We start from the raw sequence: 20,001 nt of genomic DNA, 5'->3' as shown, positions 1-20,001 counted from the left end.
AATAGAAGGAGAAATGTTGGGCATGGGGCTGGTGCGCATGGGCAAAAAATGCTGTACACAGTCTGGAGGGGATGAGAGAGGGAGAAATGTTGGATGTGTAAGTAGAAAGAGTTGGAGCAATATACCCTGGATCCCTCTATCTTTCTTTCCTCACTCCCTCTGCAGCAAGGGAAGGAATGAGAGAGAGATGGTGAACGTTGCACATGGGGGTGGAGGAGAAAGGAAGAAATGCTGTGCAAGGTGAGGAGTAAAAGAGTGTGCTTTTGTAGTTTAATTTTGTGTGTAGGTGAAAAATGAATGGAAGAAATGGCATTTACAATTAGTACTATTATTAGTATGGCGGCTGGGTCTGGGGTGGAGCCTGGGCAGTGCTTTTGGGCCCCCCAAACAAAAAAGCATTCCACTGACTATAGATGTTGGACCTAGTGTGGGAGGAGAGATGGTAGACCTGCTGGGAGGAAGGGGGACGAATGACCACATCCCAGAAATTTTGGCATAATTTTGCATTTTCAATTAAAAAAATCCTTATCTCCAAGATGCAAACCAAGCTATTTTCTACACATAGCTATTTAAGTTTTTGCATACAGGCCCCTTATATTAGCTTTTTCACTCCTTTATATTCATATGACACATGTTCACCATTTTTAAAGTTTTCTCTCTTTCTCTCTCTTATTTTTTTTTTTTTTGCACTCAGCATCTTGAACGTCCCTGTTTACTGAGTAGACATACAAATTTTGGTTAGAAATGATTCACCAAGAGCTAAACAAACTTTAAATAACTTTACAGTAACTTCAAACCTGGGGGGGGGGGGGGAATGACAGAGTACTACTGTACCTGCAGTTTTTTTTTCTAGTGGCAAATTGCTAAATATAAAATAATATCAAAACATATCCACAAATGAATTTTGACCCTTTGTCAACTAGTAATCAGTCATATCAATCATGGAGTTATATGTCACTCACACCCCTATAACGTACAAGTCCAGACAAGTCCACCTGACTTCTACTACCGGCAACCCCCTCGCACAATAACGTCACGTAGTCGAGCTCCCGGAAAGATTCCTTGTTCGCTACGATGTAGATGTGGCCTGGCAGGATGTCGTCCATGGTGCTCACAGGGTGGCCCTCGCGCAGTGTGAAGATCTGCTGCACCGACCCCTGCAGCACGGGCACGTGCCTAGTCAACTCTGACAGGAGGGCGTCAAAAGTGGGCACATGCATGCCATTGATCACCAATTTCCTGCCAATGAAGAAAGGGTCCCCATTACAGTAGAAGACCACCGATCTGGCCGGGATTAACTGCGTCAGGTAGCCATTGTATATTTCATCCTGCGATAATCTGGACATGATGATGATTTGGAGAATGGGAGAGGGGGAATCGGCGATGAACTGGTATCAAACAGGTGGTGACCACACTTTAAGCAGCGAGGTTGCGAAGGACAGCGTGGAAGAGAGTGCGAGGTCCGATTTGTTCAGTGTCCTGTCCTGCACCATAGGCATCCTGCGCTGCGGTGAAGTTTCCAAGTGAACGGAGGGGAGGCTTCCCTTGCGCTGTGACTTTTTTGCCTCATTAGGCATAGGTCAGCGACGGAGGGAAGCTTACAACTTGCTTCGGGCCTTCCTCATTGCCAGGTCCTGCCTTTGCAGAAACAGAAAGTAGGCAGGATCCGGCAGCGAGGAAGACCCGAAGCAAATTGTAAGTTTCTATCCGTCGTTTACCAGTCTTCTGCCTTAGCTTGTAGCGAACTCATGCTTTAGGGCTCTAAGGTGTGCGTGCCGGCTTCCCTTCTCTTCTCCTACCCCCCCCCCTACCCCCGAAGTAACATCCAGTTTCGGAGGGAAGAGAAGGGAAACCGGCATGCATATCTTAGAGCCCCAAAGCATGAGTTCGCATCTCCAAGCCGATGAGAGATGGTTTTTGGGGGGGATTTTTTTATGTTGAGCAGCGGCAGCAGCAGGATTCCCGATAGATGACAGCCGGGCGGTCATCCAAATTAGCCGGGCGGCCCTGGGGTAAACACTGCCCTTAACCAAGGTTAATGTGCTCACAGTTTGTGCTGAACGATGCCACGTTTTGGTCTCTTTCAAAGAGTCACATAACATTTGCTACTATATTAGCCTCATTCTCTACAGAGGGTGACAAAATGCACATTTTGAAGGCTTATTCTAAGCTGAAGAATGTACTTTTGTTTTAAATCAGTGTTCTTCAATCTTTGTACACCTATGGACCGGCAGAAATAAAATATTTATTTTGTGGACCGACACGGTCCACGGCCCGGTGGTTGAAGAACACTGGTCTAAGTCGTGGGCCAGACCCAGCCCATCTCTGCCCAATCTCCGCCTCAGACTCCACCCCATAATAATACTAATTGTAACACTATTTTTTCCATTCATTTTTCATATATACAAACACAATATAATCTTATATTAACAATACATAATGAGGACATTTTAATAAATTCAAAGATGTTTGGGGACCATTAACAGATTATTGTAATGAGTAAATAACACATTTCCCTTATTTAAATAATTGAAACTGAGTGGGTTGGGGTGGGGGAGGGGGTGATCTTGCATTATTTGCTTGGATTAGTAGAAAATAATATATTATATGATATATATGAGTACATTTGATATGGTAAGAATGGGAGGGGGGATAAATTTCATCAATTTAAGATGATTGTAATAGAAATTCAAATGAAGTTTGTAAGTTTAAATGTTGTCTCTGATTACACTTGGTGTAAGTTGTTAAAATGAATAAAGAATTTGGAAAAAAAAAAACCCCAAAAAACAATACATAATGGTTAACCACAAAATTAAACTACACAAAGCACACTGTATGTTTCTCAACATTCATTCCTACCAGAACCCCTTTGCAAATGCAGGACCAAAAACTAAAAGTATTAATATATACAAAGGAAACCCTAAGATTCAAGACTCTGCATGCAGTCCAATCCCAAAGAAAAAGAAAATACATTTTCTTCCTGAACAGTGCAAAATATAGACAGCAGATGAAAATTCTCAAAATTGACACAATTCACCAAATAAAATCATTCCCCCTACCTTTGTTGTCTCCCTCCCTCCATGGTTTGTTTGTTTGTTTGTTTGTTTTACTAGATTTCTCCTTCTCTAATTAAAGACAAATAGTACATGACCAGCTATACCTTTCCTATAACTGTTTATAGGGAAAAGGAGGCAATTTTAACAAAACCTCTATCAGACACAATGAATCAGACAATTTTGCCTAACTCAGTTAATGCTTCGTTTTGTGGATGAACATTATGTAATAATGTGACTAAAACTTAAATTAATGATTGTGATATATGATTTATCTACCATGTAAAAATCAGAAGTTTAGAAAAGCAGTGGAAAGCTAGCCTAGGATACTATTTAAGCAGTGAGGCCTCAAAGAGCAGGGTTTTTTTCATTATACACATGCTGTGCCTTACCTTCTGGCCTGCTCCCGCCTGCCCATTTTATGTTGCCCCCGGTATTATCTTCAGGCTGGCTCCCTCTTCCTCACTGATGCAGTGCACAAAGCTGCAAGCAGAGGCTCCTCACGCGTCCCACACCTCATCTGGAAGCCTTCCCTCTGAAGTTGCAACATCAGAGAGAAGGCTTCCGGTTCAAGCGCAGGATACGCGTAGGAGCTGCTACCCGCCGCTTTGTGCATTGCAGCAGTAAGGAAGAGGGGAGCCGGCCCAAAGATAATAATAATAATGGTTTATTTTTATATACCGCCAAACCATCAGTTCTTGGCGGTTTACACAATAGTAATTACATCAAGTAATTAAAATATAGATCCAAATAACAATGTCTTATAAAAGGAAATAACACAATTCAATAAAAGATACTGACTAACAAAGTACAACCCTAACTTATTGAAAATAAAATATGCACAATACAGATTATTTATGCAAAAACAGATAAGCAACTTTAGACCTTACTCCATAAAAATAATAAAAATCCACCTATCATAATAATTTAGGAATTTATTAAATATTGTATTGTTTAAATAGATAAGTTTTAAAATCTTTCCAAAATTGATGGTAAGTGAGGGCTGGAGTAATAAGAGCATTCAAACATGAATTCATTAATCCTGCTTGAAAAGCCAGTGTCCTATCTAAAAATTTCTTAAAACGGCACACTTTCGCTGAAGGAAAATAAAACCAACCGGTTCTACACATATTTTTTTTTACATTTAAAAAATCTAAAATGAGCAACAAGATAAGATGGAACTAACCCAAATAAAGCTTTATAGCAAATACAGTGGTACCTTGGTTTACGAGCATAATTCGTTCCAGAAGCATGCTCGTAATCCAAAGTACGCGTATATCAAAGCACATGTCCCCATAAGCCACAATGTAAACTGAAACAATTCGTTCCACAACCAAGGTTTACTATGGTGGCCCAGGGGTGGGTGGGTATCTGTCTGTGGGTGCTGCAGCCCTTGCAACGTGGTGGTTTCCTTTCCCCGGAGTTCCCATGCGGCTCTCCTCACTCTTCGGTGATGCCTTTGCCGTTAACCAGCGCCTCCCGGCTTCCGATTCAAGCCGGCCATCCTCCAGACGCATGCGCAGGACCTCTGAACTCCCCTGTCAAGCCGGCACCGCTCCAACAACACATGCACCACGTACAAGCACGCAGGACATGGTGCGCGTGTTGTTGGAGCGGTGCCAGCTTGACAGGGGAATTCAGAGGTCCTGCGCATGCATCTGGAGGATGGCCAGCTTGAATCAGAAGACGGGAGGCACTGGTTAACGGCAAAGGCATCGCCGCAGAGTGAGGAGAGCCGCACGGGGACCCCGGGGAAAGGAAACCACCATGCTGCAAGGGCTGCAGCACCCACAGACAGGTACCCACCCACCCCTGGACCACCCTAGTGAGAGCTCGTGTAGCGAGTCAACACTCGTTTTGCGAAACGAAAGTTTGCTGAGTGTTTTGCTCGTCTTGCAAAAACACTCGTAAACCGGGTTACTCGCAAACAGAGGTTCCACTGTATATCCAAATTTAAACAACACTCTAGCCTCGAACGGCAACCAGTGAAGTTTTTGATAATATAAGCTGATGTGATCATGTTTTTTAAAATTAAAAATCAAACGAATAGCTGTGTTTTGAATTAATCTTAATCAACTAGTTGTTTTTTTATGAGCACCCAAATAAATAACGTTACAATAATCTAATATTGAAAGAATTGATGATTGAAGTGTAATAAAACATCTTTTGACCAATAAATCTGTATTAGCCTTAAATGATAAAGTAATGTAATGTAATTGTAATGTAATTTATTTCTTATATACCGCTACATCCGTTAGGTTCTAAGCAGTTTACAGAAAATATACATTAAGATTAGAAATAAGAAAGGTACTTGAAAAATTCCCTTACTGTCCCGAAGGCTCACAATCTAACTAAAGTACCTGGAGGGTAATAGAGAAGTGAAAAGTAGAGTTAGAGGAAAAATAAAAATAAAATAAACATTTTAACAAGACAGCATTGATCTAAATACTTTGGAAGGTAGAAGAGAGGAGAGAAAGGAATAGAAGCAGAAGGGGGAGCCGTTGAACAGTAGAATTCTGGAGAAAATTTAAATGATAGAAATAGAACAAAACAAAGACAAAAGGCAAAACAATAGATAAGATTAAAGATAAATCATAAGCTGGAAAGAAAAATAAAGTACGATCTAATGTAACTCTATTATTTTTAAAGTAGGGACTACTGAATAGGTTTAACCATTTACCGTCAGCATCGTTTCAATAACCTTATCATTAGGGCTAGCCAGAAAAAACTTTGATTTATCTAGATTCAATTTCAATTTGAAACTAGAAGTCCAGAATTCCACTTGTGTAAGAATGAAAGAAATCTGATTTAAAATTTCTGGTGTAAATGAAATATCATCTGCGTAAATGAAAAATTTTACTTGTAAACTATAAAGAAAATGACCCAATGGTGCTAAGTAAATATTAAATAGAGTTGGCGAAAATGGTGATCCTTGAGGAACCCCACTATCGTTTACCCACCAATCGGACAACTGACCAGCACTAACACCGCATCGATCGCACCGCGGACCAGCAGTTGATGAACACTGTCTCAGGCCCGATACACGTGCTGGCCATGCAGACCGGTAGGAAATTTCTACGGACCGGTGGTTGAAGAACACTGTTTTAAACTATGGAACTTAGGATCACGTGACGCCATGCAGCGGGACAGACGCTAGTCTGTGTCTCTCCCGCGGCCCTTCGCAGATTCCCCTCCCTTTTCGGGCATCCTTCGGCTTTGGAGCCCTCGGACCGGATCCTCTGCTACCTCCCCTCCTCCGGACACTGTGGGCGAGTTTCGGGCCGATTTCGCGGTGGCATGTAGCTGAAATCGGCCCGCAGTGAACAGGACCGCGGCAGGCAGGGGGAAGCCAAGATGGCGGCGCCGCCGAGTCCAGGAGCAGCTACGGGATCGTCTCTACAGTTAACAGTAAGGGAGCATTTCTGTACCTGAAACGAGGGGACATTAGGAGAGGGGAGGTTGGACTCGCTTCAAACGGATTTTCCAGGAGACTTCTGAGAGAGAAAGTGATTTGGCCCAGAGAGCTAGCGGGACGGACGCTAGTCTGTGTCTCTCTCTCCCGCGGCCCCTCGCAGCTTCCCCTCCCTTAAAGGGCATTATCTGGCTTTGGAGCCTTCGGACCGGACCCTCCGATATCTCCCCCCCTCCGGTCACTGTGGGCGAGTTTCGGGCCGCGTGTGCAGTGGCATGTCGCTGAAGTCGGCCCGCAGAGAAAAGGACCGCGGCAAGCAGGGGGAAGTTAGGATGGCGGCGCCGCCGAGTCCTGGAGCAGCTACGGGGGGGCCGGCTTGGATAACTGAAATCACGGCCGGAGTTACGGCGGCGATGGAGCTCGTGTTGGAACAAAAGCTCCTGCCGTTGGATCACAAGCTGGCGGTGGTCCAGGCTTCGCTGGATGCTATGGGCCAGGAGACGGCGGCATTCCGGCAGCAGGTGAGCGATGTGGAGGATAGACTGCAGCACGTGGAGGATGTCCAGACAACACAGCAGCGCCTTATTTCTGCTCTCGAGGATCGCATTGAGGACCTGGAAAATAGATCACGCCGGTCCAATTTGCATTTTATCGGATTTCCAGAAGCTGTAGCGGAGCGGGACTTGAGAGGCACGCTGGAAGCCTGGTTAGCTGCCGCCGTTACCTTTCCTGCGGATCTCGGCCCGCTTCGTATCGAGAGGGCGCATCGCCTGGGTCTCAGTTCAGCTCATCAGGCCCGGCCACGGGTGGTAATAGCAAAGATCTTGAACTATGCTCACAAACAGTCTATCCTTCAGGCGGCTCGGGGCGAGCGCGCTCTCACCTATCAAAACGGCAGGGTGCTCTGTTTTCAGGACTATTCTACAAAAGTGGCTCAGCAGCGGCGGGCATTTGCTCCGGTGTGCTCTACGTTGGCGGCCCGCCATGTTCGCTTCGCCCTCCTCTACCCTGCGAGGTTGCGGGTTCATCACAATGGCTCTACTCAGTTTTGTTCTACTGTAGCGGAGGCGCAGAACATGTTGGATGCGTGGAATGTGGACCTGCCTTCTACTAGTGCCGCTGGTGTGATCTCCTCTACTGCTGGTCCGGCTTGATGGCTGCCGGTCTTCAGAGACACTCTTTCTTCTGGCGTTGGTGCAACTCTGGTCTCCTTCTTGGATTTCTGTCAGGTCCTTGGATGGCCCGGTGCGGCTCTGTCTTTGATGGTGGCGCTGCTCGGATCTTGTGCTTCCAGATGCCACGGTGTCCCTGGATTTTTGCTGGATTTCTGTCTTCGGAGCTCCTCTTTCTTCTGGCTCGACTACAACTTGGGACTCCTTCTTGGATATGGCTGAGACCTTGGTTGGACTTCTGTCTTTGACTGGGGCGCTGCTCAGCTTCTGTGCTTTTTACTTTCAGCAGTCTCCATGCCCTTGGTTTTGTGGGGCTTTCTTGTTTATTAAGGGTGTCCGGGGCCTCTCTCTACTCCTAAGCGGCCCAGGCTGTGTTGGGTGGACGGTGGCCTGGATTCATCCTGTGGAGCGGGTGTTGTTGAGCTTGTTGACTGGGGGGAGGGGCGTGCATGGGGACGAGTGGTTGGCAGTGTGTATGATGTGATGGGTGCGGAGGGGGGGAGGAGAGTTAGAGTGGGGGTTTTGTGGTTCCTGTTGAGTATGAGTTTTGGGGTTCTTGGCATCCATTCTCAAGGGATATAAGGGGGTGGATAGGGTCTGGGATTGGGTTCCTTTGGGTCGGGGGGCCCTTCCTGGGACATTGAGGCATTATATGAGGCTGTCTTGAGATTGGGAGATGGGTTCTGATTCTGCAAGGTTGCTCTTGGGGGTTTGTCTAGTTATCTTCGATATTTTGGGGGGGTTTCTGTGGAGGGGGCGTCTGTAGTGATTGGGTTCCTGTGGGGACCGGAAGGGTTGGGGTGGATGGGATGGGAGGAGTTTAGTGGGGTAAGATTGGTCTGGTTGGGTTTGGGGGTTGGGTTGGGGTGGGTGGTGGGTGGGGGTGGGTTGGTGTTGGGGGGGAGGGGAGGGTGGGGTGGGGAGGGATGTTGTTCTTGTTTCGTGGTGACCGCTGGCACTGGCTTCCGCATGACTGTGGCCTTAGGAGGGGGGCTTGCTGGGACGCCTCTTCCTAGGCTTTTGAATTTTTTGATTCCTTGTTGGGTATTTTTGTTTCATTTTTATGTCCCTTAAGTTATTATCTTGGAATGTGGGGGGCATTCATTCCCCAATAAAGCGACAGAAGGTGCTTCGACAGCTGCGGAGGAGCCGGGCGGACGTGGCCTTTTTGCAGGAGACGCATTTGACTGTTGCGGAGCATGCCAAACTGCGAACCTGGTGGGTGGGGGATGTCCTGGATTCCCCTGCGTTGGGTAAGAGGGCTGGAGTGGCTATTTTGGTGGGTAAACATCTTCATTTGGTGGTACGGACTGTTCTTAGGGACCCGGAGGGTAGGTTTGTGATAGCCTCGGTTAGTTTGAACTCTAAACCTTATATTCTCTGCAACCTTTATGCTCCCAATAGCCCGGGCGTGGGTTTTTTTCATCATTTAGCAGACCTTTTGTCGGTCTATGGAGATGTTCCTCTGTTGGTGGGGGGGGATTTCAATGAGGTGGCGGATCCTCTTTGGGATAGATCGTCTGGGGTGGGGAGGGAATCTCGGAAATCTGCTACTGGAATTGCGATTCTTTGCGCTTCCCTTGACTTGGTGGACGCCTGGAGGGTCTTGCATCCCTTGGAGAAGGATTATACTCACGTTTCTCGGGCCCATGCTTCTTTATCTCGTATAGACTATATTCTCTGTTCCCGCTCTTTGTTTGCAGAGATCGTAGAGTCTACGCTGGGGCCTATTGAGGTATCGGACCATGCTTGGGTGGCGTTGGTATGGCAGTTATCTCGGACGCCGGGGACCCCTCGTGGTTGGCGCTTTCCTTGCCACCTTTATCGGGATAGTAAATTTCATGAACATCTGGTAGCCCGGTGGCGCTCTTTTCAGGATACCAATGCAGCTCATTTTGGTACTCCTTCGTTGGCCTGGGAGACGGCAAAGGCGGTCCTTCGAGGTGAGATTATTTCCTATGCTAGTTTTCAGCGTAAAGCGCGCAAGCGAGAGCTGCTTCGGCTGGAGAGACTGGTTTCTTCTCTCCGTCGACGCTACGGCACCACTCGGGCACTCCCGGATAGGGCTAGATTGCTGGAGGCTCAGTGTTCGCTTAATTCTCTGTTACACCAACACGCTCGTCGGTCTATGGAGCATTATAGGTATCATCTTTATCGTTTTGCGAATAAGAGTAGCAAATTGCTTGCAAAGCTAGTTCGACAGCAGCGGGGTAGTTCGCGTATTGCTTCTCTTCAGACGCGGAACTCGGAGATAGTGCATACTGATGGAGACATCAACAGGGAGTTGCGGGATTTCTTTGAGAACTTGTATTCTGCTCCCTCTGACCCTCTGCTAGATGGGGAGGTATATTTGGCTGGTCGGGATCTCCCGACTCTTTCAGCTTCCTCTCGGGAGCAGTTGGAGGCGGAGGTTACTGCAGGGGAGATTGAGCGGGAGATCCAGGCTAGCGCTTTGGGCAAGTCTCCTGGCCCGGATGGGCTATGTAGCGAGTTTTATAAGATTTTGCGAGCTGAGGTGGCGCCTTTGTTGGCTTCGGTGTTTAACGAGGCGGTCGGATTGGGGGAGCTCCCTCGACACTTGAATGTAGCTCAGATTATTGTTCTGTTGAAACCTGGGAAGGATTCGAATAGACCCGAGTCGTACAGACCGATCTCTTTATTGAACTTTGAGGCAAAGCTTTTTGCTAAAGTTTTGGCCACCCGTCTTGCCTTGGTACTCCCGAGTCTTATTTCTGATCAGCAAGTGGGCTTTGTGAAGGGCCGCGCGATTGCTAAAAATGTACGCCGTATTTTGGCGGCTTTGGAGCGGACTGCACAGGATCGGGTGCCTTCTTTGATGATCAGCTTTGACGCCGAGAAGGCCTTTGACCAGGTGGATTGGGGCTTTATGTTTGAGGTCCTGCGAGTGTACGGTCTAGGCCCATGGTTCATTCAGGCGGTGCGGACTCTTTATGCAAACCCGGTGGCCCGTGTGTGGGCCAATGATACCCTTTATGATCCTTTTCCGATTTGTAGGGGTACTCGCCAGGGATGCCCCCTTTCACCTTTGTTGTTTGTCCTGACCCTGGATCCTCTCATTCGGGATGTGCAGGGTAACCCGGACATCATGGGAATGGTCGTGGGGGCGCATCATTTTAAACTGGCGGCTTTTGCCGATGACCTCTTGGTTTATTTGACGGATCCTCGGGCCTCCCTCCCGGCTCTTTTGGAGTGTTTTCGTGAGAATGGGGATTTTTCTGGTTTTCGTTTAAATAAGCAGAAGTCGGAGGCTATGGCGTCTCCGGACTCTTTGCAGGTGGAGTGGGGGCCGGATTTTCCTTTGCGCTGGGCGGGACCCTCTTTTAGGTACCTTGGTATTTTGTTGTCTATGGATGTCTCCGCGTTATACCGTTTGAATGTTGATCGTTTGTTGCAGGAAACTAAGGGGCTTTTACGGCGCTGGTTGAATCTTCCTCTTTCCTTGATGGGCCGTGTTCATCTTTTTCGCATGATTATCTTCCCGAAATGGTTATTTGTCCTGCAAACGCTTCCTTTCTTTCTTTTGAAAAAAGATATTCTGGGTCTTCAGAGACTGGTGATTTCATTTTGCTGGGGGGGTAAGAAAGGTAAAATGCATCGTTCTTTTCTTCAGGGGTCTTGGGCACAGGGAGGATTGGGTCTTCCCTCGATTCGTTTGTATAATTTGGCCTGCTTGCTTCGGCATGTCCGGGATTGGCTTTTTCTTAGCTCTCAGCATACTGATCGGGAGCTGGAGGTTGACTATTTTTTTCCGTGGGCTCTGCCTTATCTTTTACAGTGGGATGGGAAGGTGCGGTTGGGGCCTGGGGCCCGTAGCTGCTTGGTGGAGCCGCTTCGTCGGGCTTGGAGATGTGTTTCTCAGTTGTGGGGTCACTCACCTTTTAGTTCTGTTCTGCTGCCCATAGTGGGCAATGCGGCATTCAGTCCGGGACAGGAAAATGTTGTATTCAAACGGTGGGCGAGGAAGGGGCTCCGAACTTTGGAGCAGTTTCTACAGACGGATGGTAGCGCTGTTCCTTTTTTGACTCTCCAGGCGTCCTGGTCTTTGGGTGTGACGGATCAGTTTGCTTATATGCAGCTCTCTCATTATGCAGCCTCCTTGCCCAGGGACTCATTGACCCAGTCTTTTGCTATCACTTTACGCGACTTTTTCTTCGATGCTCAGTGGGATTGGCTTTCTATCTCTCAATATCATCGTAGATTGGTGGCTTTGCAGCCTCGGCGGGATTATCAGCGGCTTTTGACATCTTGGGCCCGGGACCTGGGATGTCGCCCGCGGGTGGCGTCCTTGGCTCCTCTGGTGCGCCTGATACCTCGGGTGGTGCAGAGCGCCGAGCTCCAGGAATGTCACTTTCGGGTTTTACATCGGGGATATGTCTCTCAGCAGCGGGCTTTTTATTTCGGCTGTGCCCCTACGGCTATTTGTCTGAAATGTCACCGGGTTGATAACTCTTTGGCACATGGGGTGTGGTTGTGTGCATCTATTTCTGCCTTTTGGAGGGAGGTCCGATGTTATTTGGAATCTTTGGTGGGTTATCGGCTCCCCTCATCGGTGGAAGGGACTATCTTTTTGGCGGAGGGCTATTTGGGCGGACTTTCTGCAGGTGATAGCTTGCTCATTCGTAAGTGTTATATTGTGGGAAAGAAATGTATTCTTACTCATTGGCTTCAGGACTCCCCACCCACCATCTGGTATTGGCGCAATAAATTGCATCTTTTAATGGTCTGGGAGTCCATGTCCGCTCGGTTTTCGGGATCTCGGAGCAAGCTTTTTCTGTCCGTTTGGGCTTCTTATTTGGATACTATGCCCCCTGTGATAAAGAGCCAAGTGGTCAATCGCTTGCGGAAGCCAGTTGTCCCCGTATTGCCAATGGGTTGAGGGAGGGGTTTTGGGGGTGGGGGGTGATGGGATGGAGCGGTTGGGGGGTTGTTTTTAGTATGGATTTGGAGGGCTCCAGGCTATCAGAGTACAGGCCTGGACTCTCGCTGTTATCTGGGATTTCTAGTTGGGTGTTACCATGCTATTCTGTATTGAGGCATTGTACTGAGAAAATAATTGTGTGTTCTCTGTTCTGTGTTTATCTTTCATGTTGGTGAATAAAAAAGTTTCTACTAAAAAAAAAAACTATGGAACTTATAATAAATTTGCTCCTGACTTCTGATCAGTTTGACCAGAGGAGTGTCAAAAGAGTGGGAAGGGGGAGGGGGAGAAGATCTGTTATGTTGTAAGAAAAACAAAATCAGAGGCAGTGGACTAGTGAACTAATCTTTAAAACACACACTTTCATATCAAATGTCTTTGGTTTAAGCATACACAAAGTACGTGGGGTACTGAAAAGTTCTCAACCCAACCAACTTCCTAAATTCTGAGCATTATTTTGCCACTGTAGCTGAAAAGGGTGTTATTTTATTTTGCCAAGTGCCAATTTGCAGAATCATAATGCTATGTCTTGACATTGTTTCAGATCATTGATTGAAACGTGCCCACGTAAAGTATGGAATAAGTTCCTATTCCTGCAGAAGAAAACTCCAAAGGAAATGCATAAATGTATGATGCAAACATTGAGTGACAAATGCCCATCATACTCCATAGTGAAGAAGTGGTGTACAAATCTTCAGTGTGGAGATTTTGAGACCGAAGATACAGCAAGGTCTGTGAGACTTCAAACGGTATCAGCTCCTGAAATTGTGGACTTATGTTCATGACCTGATTTGGACAGATTGGAGAATATTGGCTAAAATAATTGCTGAGACTCTACAGATATCCAGGGAATGTGTGGGGTGTATAATCCACAAGCAGCTGGGTATTGTAATGAAGATTCCCCATAGACTGGTAGGAACCCCCCCCCCCCTCCTTCTTTGGATACCTTGTTAAAAAGAACTCAAGAAGTTGATTCACTAGAGAGTTCACTCCTACAGGAAGCTCCAAGTGCTAATTCCACCATAGGAGATTATTCTCATTCATAACAACAGGAGGAGCTAGAGAGGTAAGAAGCACAATATCCTTGGCTCCATAGACAATATAGCAGGCCATCCCAGGTTTTTCCTGTTTCTCACTTGCTGAGTCCAACTCATCCCCCATCAGTTGTAGACTCCCAGATAAATGACACATAGCTGGAACAAAGAGGTGGTGAGCCAGAGCTAGAGCCGATTGAATGGGCTGGCAGGCGGAGGACACTTGAAATGAAGTGGAGGAGATGGAATGTGCTGTGGCTCAACAGCAAAGGAAGTAAAGACTGAAGGATATATAAGTGCTTTGAAAAGCCACTGCTGTACAAACTTACCTTTCTTTTTGAATTATAAAGTTTATTTCTGTTGGTTTAAAAGCATATTGACTGGGAGTTGTTGCTAAAAGAAATCAGTGGGCAGTGCCTGGAGAAAAGTCACTGCCAAAGGAACTTACCTTTCTTTTTGGATTAAAAAGTTTATTTTTACTGGTTTAAAAACCTATTGACTTGGAATTGCCAATAAAAGAAACCAGTGAGCAGTGTCTGAAGGGAAGACACTGCTAAAGGAACTTACCTTTCTCTTTGTAGGACTATAAAAGTTATTTGTTTTAAACTGGAAAACTTCACAGATTGTGCTGATAAAAATAGGTGATTGACCTCAGCTAACAGAGGATCTTTTACCAGGCAAAGGAGAGCTGGTTTGGACTCTATCCAGCTTCAGGTGAGAAATAAACTTTATTCATATAACTCTCTTTGAGGAAACATGGGATATCAAAAGACTATCACATTTAAGTAGCAGAAGCAAGAAAGTAAAGAATTTGCAACATGGAAGCCAAAGACATGTTTCAGTGGATGGCTGCACAATGTCAGAAACAACAGGAAAGCTCACAGAGAGCTCTGCAAGAAGTGGTAGAAGCAGCTAAAGAACAACAAAATTCTTTACTAATGATTCTGGAACAAAAGATAAGAAAATACTGGGGAACTGATACAGAGAAACCCAGAACTTTCAGCCTCCAGAATAGGAACCTTTCTTCATGCCCCTGGAGGTTCAGCAGCCCTAACACTGGAAAAAATGGATTCCACTGATTAAGTCGAAGACTTCTTCATTACCTTTGAAAGGATTGCTACTGCAGCTTGGTGGCCCCAAAACACTGGGCTGAAAAGCTGTCTCACTGAAGAAGCCTTGGCAACCTACAGAGCCTTATCACCTGTTCAAGCAGGGGATTATAATATGGTCAAAGTTGCTATCAAAGACAGGTTAGGACTAACAAAAGACCATTACAGAAGGTGTTTCAGGGAGACAGTATAGGGTAAAGAGGAGAGACCCCGAGCCCTAGCAACAAAAGTGGAAGGACTTTGCATATAAGTGGTTAGAGCCAGAAGAGAAATCTGTAGCTCAAGTGATGAATGAAGTAATATTAGAGATTCTTATATGCCCTACCCATAAAAATGAGGGGAGGATTGATAAAACAAGGGGTTCAGACCTTAGAGGATGCTACCTGTTATACTGAGTTCTATCTAGAGGCCCAGAGGACTACCAAAATGGGTAAGCCTCCCTCAAACACACTGCTACACGATCATGCCTGACGGGCCTAGTTATAAGATGCAAAGGGGTGGTGAATATTTTCTGTATGGTAAAACAGGTCACCTCAAAAGAGACTATCATGAAAGGAGGGGTTTGGTGAGTAGTAAGGGGTTAGCAGGTAAATCCCTGTTTGTACAAGTAGTGAAAGTTGAAGGCATCCCCCTTCAAACCCTCCTAGACTCAGGGGCAGACCAATCCATGATCTCGGGAAAGTGTTGGCAATTCGTAAAAGAGAGATTACAACACTACTCTCATCTCTATAAAGGGAATGTTAGGATTAAATGCATATATGGGGCCACAACAGGTACAGATAAAAGGAACAGATTTTGAAGGAAAGGTAGACATAGCAGTTCTTCCTAAAATACCATATGAGTTGGTCTTAGGCTCATTTCCTCCCTAGTTTTAAAACTTGTCAGTGGGCCATAGCCAGAAGAGCCCAAGTCCAACAAAGGGATGAAGGACAGACCCTGGGGAATATTTTTCTGTTTGAAGATAACATTCTAGGGCCACCAGGGAAAACTAGGATACCCAAGGCCAATCGACAAGAAAGACAGAATAGGGCATATGTCCAGAGGCTGCTGTGCCAGTATAGCAATACGCACTCAATCCTTAAGAGAGGTTCTTGAGAAGTTCCCGAGTTTTCCTCAGGAACAGAGGGCCAATCCCACACTAAAACAGGCCTGGCAGGCTACCCAAAATGAATCCTACACTTCGAGAAGGTAAAAAGCCAGTTGCTTATACCTCAATCTTTTAGGAAGATAGTCATGTAGCTAGCACATGACCATCTGCTTGTCGGACACAAAGGAGTCCTCAACATCCAATAACAAATACTGGAGAGATTTTATTGGCCTGGAGTGTACAGAGAAGTTAAGAAATACTGCTTAAGTTGCCCACAATGTCAGAAGATGATAGAAAGGGCACCACCTTCAGCCCCATTGTCACATTTTCCTTTAGTCATATGTTAAATTTAACAGAAGCCATGGAAGATCCGGCCTTCTCTGTTTCTTTGGATGCATCTGGCTATGGCCCACTGACAAGTTTTAAAACTAGGGAGGAAATGAGCCAAAGACCAACTCATGTGGTATTTTAGGAAGAACTGCTATGTCTACCTTTCCTTCAAAGTCTGTTCTTTTTATCTGTACCTGTTGTGGCCCCATATATGCATTTAATCCTAACATTCCCTTTATAGAGATGAGTGTAGTATTGTAACCTCTCTTTTACGAATTTTCATTCATAACAGATTTAAAATCATAAGACAGTGGGACTTGTAAGATTCAACGAGTCTAAAAGTTAAAAAAATGTTATGACATTTCTTAAAGGGTTGTCCAGGTGATTTGCTACTGTTCAATTTGTCAAATTGACCCATTACATCTTGTAGTGTTACAGAAATTTGTAAGAGTTTCTCTGATTCATCAGAATTGAATACCATTTCTGGCACCAGTAACTCTCCCACATCTTCCTTGGTGAAAACCAAGGCAAATAATTAATTTAATCTCTCTTCAATGGCTTTGTCTTCCGTAAGAGTCCCTTTTATCACTTGGTCGTCTAGCAGTATTTCTGAACTCGGTCCTGGAGTACCCCCTTGCCAGTCATGTTTATTGAATTTGCATCAACTTGATTTGCATACACTGCCTCCATTATATGCAAATTTCTTTCATGCATATTCATTGTGGATATCTTGAAAACCTGACTGGCAAAGAGGTACAACAGGACCGAGTTCAGAAACACCAGTCTAGCAGTCCAACTGATTCTCATCCTGGCTTCTTGCTTTTAATATTCTTAAAGTTTTTATTGTGTGTTTATGCTTTCAGTGCAATCTTCTTTTCAGGGTCTCTCTTTTCCTTCCTTAATAATAGCACCTTGCATTTGACTTGACATTCCTTGTGCTGTGTAATTATTTTCAGTCAGTTTCTTCATTGTACTAGTTAAACATGTCTTCCTCCTTTTTTAATACATGGAATATATGTAGTCTGGGCTTCCAGGATGGTATTTTGGAATAACATCCATGCCTGATGTCTATTTTTGACCTTTGCATCTGCTTCCTTATGTTTCTTTTTTACCACTCTCATGTTATCATAATCACCTTTTTAAAATTTTAATTCTGTTGTATTAGATTTCTTGTGTGAACTTATTCCAGGGATTACTTCAAATTAAGACTGTGCAGTTTGATAAATTAATTTCTTAACTGATTGATAACAAAAATTTGACACTGTTTATATATAGGAAAAATGTTGTATTTCTTTTAACTATTTGTATTTCGCTGAGTGTCCAGCTCTCCTGTGTAAACCGCCTAGAAATGTTTGAGGAGTTATAGAAGAATAATGTTATATTATGTATATGTTGTCACCGTTATCAAGTGGCCCCAACACCATTATCTCCTGCACCAATTCATGTGCTCCACTAAGAGCTACCCGTGTTTCCCTGAAAATAAGTGGTCTTTTATTAATTTTGGGCCCAAAAAACGCTCTAGTTCTTATTTTTGGGGTAGGTCTTTTTTTCATGTTCAGTTATCTCTCCCTTCCTCTCCTCCACCCCAATTCTTCCTCTTTCCTTTCTCTCCCCCACATGTGCTGCATCTTTCATCCCCTCTTACCCATTACCTCCCTCCCATTCCATCCCATCTCTCTCCCGAGCAGCATCTTTCTATCACCCCATTGTGCAGCCAAATCCCCGCTGACACTTCCATCTCTCCCTCCCATTAGAATGCTGCCGACCGCAAGTCTGATATACTTTGCAAACAGCAGCGTTAGCAAAAATCTAATCAGACTGCTTTGCGGCCTTCTCCCTCCCAGGCATTCCTCTGCCACATCACTGATGTCATTAGCAATGCGGCACATGGAACGCCCGGGAGGGAGAACGCCACGAAGCAGCCTGATTAGATTTTTGCCAACACTGCCATTTGCAAAGTATATCGGTCTCGGCGGCGGCGTTCTAATGGAAGGGAGAGATGGAAGTGTTAGTGGGGGTTTGGCTGCACAAGGGGGTGATAGAAAGATGCTGCTCGGGAGAGAGATAGGATGGAATGGGAGGGAGGGAATGGGTAAGAGGGGATGAAAGATGCCGCACATGTGGGGGAGAGAAAGGAAAGAGGAAGAATTGGGGTGGAGGAGAGGAAGGGAGCACTGCTGCCGGCAACTAGGGCTTATTTTGGGGGTAGGGCTTATTTAAGACCTACCCCGAAAATCATGCTAGGGCTTATTTTCGTGGAAACACGGTAGTTCTAGAATTGCTTTGCCTCTTGTCAGTTTCTGAACCTGCTGCTCCATAAAGCAGTCCTTGATTTCATCAAGGAATTTTATCTCTAGTTGAAATCACCCATTGTGTTACCCAGTTTGTTGTCCTCCCAACGAATGCTCTCCCAGAGGAGGTTATTGCGGAATCCACCGTTCTAGGATTTAAAAGCAAACTAGATGCACATCTCCTTACGAGTGGCATAGAGGGATATGGGTGACTAAAATTACTCCAGGTGTACACCTGGCTGGGCCTCCGCGTGTGCGAATCGCCGGACTTGATAGACCAAAGGTCTGATCCAGAGATGGCAATTCTTATGTTCTTATGTATAATTTTTTGAAAATATATGAATAAGCAATTTATGCATTTGCTAGCTAATCATGTTATATATTCACTGGCAAGGAACATGTATATAACCTGCTCTGAATATTGGCCCAGTTGTTTCTTTTTGACTTTACTATATTTCCTTTATGTAATGTTTTGAAGACAATATGTTTTCTCTCTGGAGAGTATATTTGTTTCCTTCAATAATAATTTCTGTGTGCAAACAAAAAATCCAAATTCCAAAATGCAACATTTTATGTTCTTTCCAGTAGGTATTCGATCATCAAGCAGTAAAAAAGGTCCATCAACCAGAAGGCTGTATTCCCCCAATTTTATAAATGCCACCTAAAGTTAAGCACCTACATCGGCGAGCCTAGCCAATATAGCCTAACTTAATTGATTAGTAGGCCCTTCCCCGCAGTGCAAGCCAGTGGTTTCAAAGCAGGCCTGCACTGTGGGAAACGGTGGCAGAGAGCAGGAGAGTCGGGGCGAGCATACAGGAGAGATCAGGGCAGAGCAGGGCAAGCAGGAGAGTCTGCAGTAGCCTGACACCCCAGCCCGGTTCAACACTCCCCCTGAATCAACTCTGACCGGCCCACTGGCTCACCCATGACCAGCCCACCCCAGGTCAGGCCCTGCAGCCGTGCCCCACCCGCCCGGCGTACCTTACTAATCGATGGGAGCATGAGGGGTGCCCAGTCCCTCCTGCTCCTTAGGCCACTTCGGCTCCATCTTCGGGAGCAAGAGGGGTGCTCGGTCCCTCATGCTCCTTAGGCCTCCCCATGCATATCTTTGGGAGCAGGAGGAAGCGCAAAGTCCTCTTGATCCTGCTGCTCTTAACTACGCCTTAGCAGCCTTAGACCACGCCCCAGCGCATCATCTGATACATGGGAAGGGGCCTAAGGCCCTGATTGGCTGAGGCGCCTCAGGCTCCTCCCTTGGGCAGGCAAGAGAAGAGCATGGGGCAGAGCAGGCCGGAGAAGAGCATCGGGGCATGCAGAGAACAGGGCTGGAGAGTTAGAAAGACGTTTTCGACTGCTCTCCAGCAGTCGCTTCTTAGATTGATTGGCCAGCCCAATCGGTTTTACATTTTTGGTTGATGAGTCGCATCGCTGTCCAATATGCATGCGTTTCTCCTCATTTGCTTGCACAGATTTGAAGCGGATCGCAGGAGAGGTTAATGAATCAGGCCCGAGGGAAATTTGCTTGTTAAAGGATCACAAACCAATCGGTACACGATCGGTTTGCTTAGTGAATC

The 20,001-nt window shown here is 45.8% G+C and overlaps 1 protein-coding gene across 5 annotated transcripts in view; it reads left to right on the top strand.

The window, feature by feature from the left end:
* Positions 1 to 20,001, top strand: part of GNAO1 (G protein subunit alpha o1) — a 1,237,229-nt gene that overhangs the window by 533,000 nt on the left and 684,228 nt on the right. The window lies entirely within an intron of this gene.

Source organism: Geotrypetes seraphini, chromosome 4 (assembly GCF_902459505.1).
Source record: "Geotrypetes seraphini chromosome 4, aGeoSer1.1, whole genome shotgun sequence".
NCBI classification, from domain to species: domain Eukaryota; kingdom Metazoa; phylum Chordata; class Amphibia; order Gymnophiona; family Dermophiidae; genus Geotrypetes; species Geotrypetes seraphini.
The sequence above is the reverse complement of the archived record's forward strand: the minus strand, read 5'-3'. Positions and strand labels throughout refer to the sequence as shown.